The sequence below is a fragment of the Triticum dicoccoides genome, chromosome 3A (genome assembly GCF_002162155.2).
Source record: "Triticum dicoccoides isolate Atlit2015 ecotype Zavitan chromosome 3A, WEW_v2.0, whole genome shotgun sequence".
NCBI lineage: Eukaryota > Viridiplantae > Streptophyta > Magnoliopsida > Poales > Poaceae > Triticum > Triticum dicoccoides.
In genome coordinates this window covers 582,047,558-582,053,303 of record NC_041384.1, presented here as the reverse complement: position 1 = coordinate 582,053,303, position 5,746 = coordinate 582,047,558, and positions in this window count along the sequence as shown.

The window sequence follows — 5,746 nt, the reverse complement described above, 5'->3', positions numbered from 1 at the left end:
GCTAGGAGAGTCCAAATGAGGTGCGGTTTTTGGCCACGCGATCGTGATCGAACACTCTAGATGATGGAGAGGGTTTTGGTGGGTTTTGGGCCAACTTGGAGGGGTGTTGGGCTGCAACACACACGAGGCCTTTTCGGTCCCTCGGTTAACTGTTGGAGTATCAAACGAAGTCCAAATGATACGAAACTTGACAGGCGGTCTACCGGTAGTAAACCAAGGCTGCTTGGCAAGTCTCGATCCAATCCAGAAATGTTTAATACCCACACACGAAAGAAAGGTAGAAATGAACACCGGAGGAGAACGAAGCGCCGGAATGCAAAACGGACAACGGGGAAAATGCTTGAATGCATGAGATGAACATGTATGCAAATGCAATGCACATGATGACATGAAATGAGATGCATGACAATGGGAACAACACACGGAGACAAAAACCCGAACCCGAGAAAATAAAATAACTTAACGCTGGAAACGGCAAGAGTTGGAATACATTTTGGGAAAGTCATGTCCGGGGTTTTACAGTTTGTCAGAACGTTTGAGGGTACTTGCAAATGGCTTGCAGGTTTGACAGAATTACAGTGTTGCGTCCAGAAACCGAATGAAACTTTGAGAGATTATATCCAGAGTTGGATCACCCTGCACCACACGGTGGAAGATGTGTCTGATCATCAGGCAATTTGTGCTTTCAAGGAAGGTGTCAGGTATCGGGAGTTGAATCTGAAATTCGGTCGAACAGGAAACATGACTCTGACTCGGATGATGGAAATTGCCACCAAGTATGCCAATGGTGAAGAGGAAGAGCGACTGCGGAGCGGCAAGCACAAAGCAGTTGCCCACGAAGCCGGAGGAGGAAACTCCAGTCGGAAACAAAAACACAAGGCCGAACCAGCTGCTCCGGGTGAGGCCACGCTGTGGTTCAAGGAAAGTTCAAGGGGAAGCCCAAAGGGCCGTGGAACCCCAAGAAAGTAAAATATCAAGATGGAAATGACGTGTTGGATCTGCCGTGCCATATCTACACCAAAAAAGACGAAGAAGGTAATGTCATTTACCCAAAGCATACCACTCGACAGTGTCGGCTCCTGATCCAGCAGTTCCGAGAGAAACAACCCAAGGAAAAGGAGAAGGAGGAGACAAGGCTGAGAGTGAAGGAGAAGATGATGATGGTTATCCTCACGTGAATTCCACTCTGATGATTTTTGCTGATGTTGAAAACAAGAGTCGATTGAAAGTCATCAACAGAGAAGTAAACATGGTCGCTCCGGCGACACCCAGTTACTTGAAATGGTCGCAGACTGCCATTACGTTCGACCAGTCTGATCATCCAGCGCACATCACCACCCCTGGGACGCAAGCGTTGGTGGTTGACCCAGTGGTCGAAGGCACTCGACTGACAAAGGTCCTGATGGATGGTGGCAGTGGCCTGAACATCCTGTATGCAGAAACGTTGAAAGGAATGGGCATTCCGATGTCCAGACTCAGTGAAAGCCATATGAGTTTCCATGGGGTCATCCCAGGCAAGAAGGCTGCATCCCTCGGTAAGATTGCACTTGACGTGGTTTTCGGTGATGCCAAAAATTATCGCAAAGAAAAGTTGACGTTTGAAGTCGTGGAATTTTAGAGTGTGTATCATGCAATTCTGGGCAGGCCAGCTTATGCACGATTCATGGCTCGACCTTGTTACGTGTACCTCAAACTGAAGATGCCTAGTCCCAGAGGAGTGATCACTATCTCTGGTAATCGGAAAAAGGCGGAAGAGTGTTTCTAGAAGGGCTCAAAGATCACCAATGCCCAGATGGCCGTGGTAGAATTGCAAGAATACCAGAAAAATGCAAACCCGAGTGACTAGCTGCGAGCCAAGAAGCCAGCCACGGATTCAGCATTCCAGTCGTCTGGCGAGACGAAGTCTGTTCATATTCACCCGACGGACCCCAATGCAGCTCCGACTCACATTTCGACCACACTCGACTCCAAATAGGAAGAAGCACTCATTCAGTTCCTCCATGAGAACTGGGACATCTTTCCATGGAAGCCTTCTGACATGCCAGGTGTTCCTAGGGTACTGGCTGAGCATCGTTTGCAGGTTGACCCGAAAGTGAAACCAGTCAAAGAGCATCTTCGATGGTCCGCCATCCAGAAAAGAAAAGCAATCGGTGAAGAGGTGGCTCGACTTTTGGCAGCTAAGTTTATCTGAGAGATTTACCACTCTGATTTGTTAGCCAATGTTGTCATGGTCCCAAAGAAAGATAACTCACTCCGCATGTGCATCAATTTCAAGCATATCAATCGGGCCTACCCGAAAGATCACTTCCCTCTCCCTCGCATCGATCAGATAGTCGATTCGACTGCTGGGTGCGAGCATCTGTCCTTTTTGGATGCCTACTCTGGGTACCACCAGATCCATCTGTACGGACCCGATGAAATAAAGACAGCTTTTATCACCCCGTTTGGGTGCTTCTGTTATGTCATAATGCCATTCGGCTTGAAGAATGCCGGAGCCACATTTATGCGGATGATTCAGAAGTGCCTGCTCACTCAGGTCAGTCGGAATGTGGAAGCATACATGGATGACATTGTGGTCAAGTCACGTAAAGGTTCCGACCTGCTGACCGACCTCGCTGAAACCTTTGCCAACCTCCGAAGGTATGATATCAAGCTCAATCCATCAAAGTGCACGTTTGGAGTTCCAGGCGGCAAGTTACTCGGTTTTCTTGTTTCCGAACGAGGAATCAATGCTAACCCAGAGAAAGTAGGCGCTATACTCCGAATGAAACGCCCTGTACGTGTGCATGATGTCCAGAAGCTCACGGGTTGCTTGGCCGCCCTAAGTCGATTCATTTCTCGCCTCGGTGAAAAGGCGCTGCCTCTTTACCGACTGATGAAGAAATCAGATAAGTTCGAGTGGACTCCAGAAGCTGATACAACATTCGTAGAGCTAAAAGCCCTGCTTTCCACCCAGCCGGTGCTTGCTGCTCCAGTCAACAAGGAGCCTCTACTGCTTTATATAGCAGCCACTGGACAAGTTGTCAGTACAGTACTTACGGTCGAGCGGGAAGAAGAAGGAAAAACGTACAAATCCCAATGCCTAGTTTATTATATTTCTGAAGTCTTGACCCTGCCAAAGTAGAGATATCCTCACTATCAGAAGCTTGTCTATGGAATTTACATGACCACGAAGAAGGTTGCACACTACTTCTCAGATCACTCTGTTACAGTCGTCTACAACGCTCCATTTTCAGATATTCTGCCCAACAAAGATGCAACTGGTCGAGTGGCAAAATGGGCGATCGAACTCCTTCCCTTGGATATCAAGTTTGAGGCAAAGAAAGCTATCAAGTCCCAAGCAATAGCACATTTCCTCGCTGAGTGGATCGAACAGCAACTGCCGACTCAAGTTCACTCTGAGCACTGGACCATGTTCTTTGACGGATCCAAGATGTTGAACGGTTCTGGTGCTGGAGTAGTTCTGGTATCCCCTCGAGGAGACAAGCTCAGATATGTCCTCCAGATTCACTTTGATTCCTCCAACAATGAAGCAGAATATGAAGCACTCTTGTATGGTTTGCGCATGGCCATCTCAATCGGCGTCCGTTGCCTCATGGTCTATGGCGACTCAGATTTGGTAGTTAATCAAGTGATGAAGGAGTGGGACGTCAGAAGTCCAGCCATGACTGGTTACTGCAACGCGTTGAGAAAGCTTGAGAAGAAGTTCGAGGGGTTAGAACTCCACCACGTCCCCCAATTGAAAAATCAAGCAGCCGATGAATTGGCAAAGATAGGTTCCAAGAGAGAAGCCATTCCCAGCAATGTGTTCTTGGAGCATATTCACACCCCGACAGTTCAGGAAGACCCTTTCACTGAAGAGCCCCCGCAACCCAAGAGCGCCACGGATCCGACTAAAGTCGAGGTCCCAGCTATGGTCGACCTGATCATGGAGGTTCTGGTCGTTACTCCCGACTGGACGGTGCCCTACATTGCGTACATCCTCAGGAAAGAGCTCCCAGAGGATGAAGAAGAAGCTCGATAGATCGTCCGTCGATCCAAAGCTTTTACTATGATAAGAGGGCAGCTGTTCAGGGAAAGTGTGACTGGAGTCGGTCAGAAGTGCATAACACCAGAAAAAGGTCGAATGATCCTCAATGACATCCACTCGAGGACCCGTGGTCACCATGCGTCCTCTCGGGCCATCGTGGCTAAAGCATACTGAGCTGGACTCTATTGGCCACGAGCAAATGAGATGGCGATATATATAGTCGACAGATGTGAAGGCTATCAATTTTACTCTGATATGTCTCACAAGCCAGCGTCAGCCATGAAGACCATCCCCCTCGTCTGGCCCTTCGCTGTTTGGGGACTGGATATGGTTGGACCGCTGAGAACCGGCAAAAGCGGCTTCACTCACGTGCTCGTTGCAGTTGACAAGTTTACCAAATGGATCGAAGCCAAACCTATCAAGAACCTTGATGCTAGCACCGCTGTCAGTTTTATCAGGGAATTGACATTCAGATATGGAGTCCCACACAACATCATCACGGACAACGGGTCGAACTTCGATTCCGATGAGTTCAGAGCTTTTTGCGCCTCTCAGGGCACTCGAGTCGACTATGCTTCTGTCGCTCACCCGCGGTCGAACGGACAAGCAGAAAGAGCCAATGGCCTAATTCTCAAAGGACTGAAACCCCGACTGATGTGTGATCTCAAACATGCGGCAGGTGCTTGGGTTGATGAACTTTTGTCAGTTCTGTGGGGCTTAAGGACAACTCCTAATCGGTTGACTGGAAGAACTCATTTCTTCTTAGTTTATGGAGCCGAAGCTGTTCTGCCAAGTGACTTGCTACACAATGCACCCAGAGTTGAACTCTTCTCCGAAGCGGAAGCAGAGCAGGCCCGACAAGATTCAGTCGATCTCCTAGAGGAGGAAAGAGAGATGGCCTTGATCCGCTCGACCATTTATCAGCAAGACTTGCGTCGATTCCATGCCAGGAATGTGAGGAGTCGGGCCTTTCAAGAAGGAGACTTGGTTCTTCAAGTGGATCAGCAGAAACCACACAAGCTCGCTCCAACTTAGGAAGGCCCCTTCATCGTCACCAAAGTTCTCCACAACGGAGCATATCATCTTTACAGTATCAAGCATCAGAAAGACGAGCCACGGGCTTGGAACGCAGAGCTGCTCCGCACCTTTTATACTTAAACACTCGCTCGAATAAAATGTAATAAGCAACACCTTTTGTAATTCATTTATCAAAGACAAGAGCTTATGGTTCTCTCATTCGATCGTGTTGTTCTTATTTACTTTTGGAATCCCCCATTGGGTGGGCTTACTCGCGAATCCGTTCCGCCTAAGTTCGAAAAAATCCTACCGAGTGGAGAGCAACCATCCCACTCGGGGGCTTAGCTGCAGTCGAGCACTCGCCTAAGTTCTCTTACTAAGAGACTTAACAGCAGTCCAACACTCGCCTAAGTTTGAAAAAATCCTACCGAGTGGAGAGCAACCCTCCCACTCGGGGGCTTAGCTGCAGTCGAGCACTCGCCTAAGTTCTCTTACTAAGAGACTTAACGACAATCGAGCACTTGCCTAAGTTTGAAAAAATCCCACCGAGTGGAGAGCAATCCTCCCACTCGGGGGCTTAGCTGCAGTTGAGCACTCGCCTAAGTTCTCTCACAAAGAGGCTTAACGGCAGTCCAGCACTTGCCTAAGTTTGAAAAAATCCCACCGAGTGGAGAGCAATCCTCCCACTCTGGGGGCTTA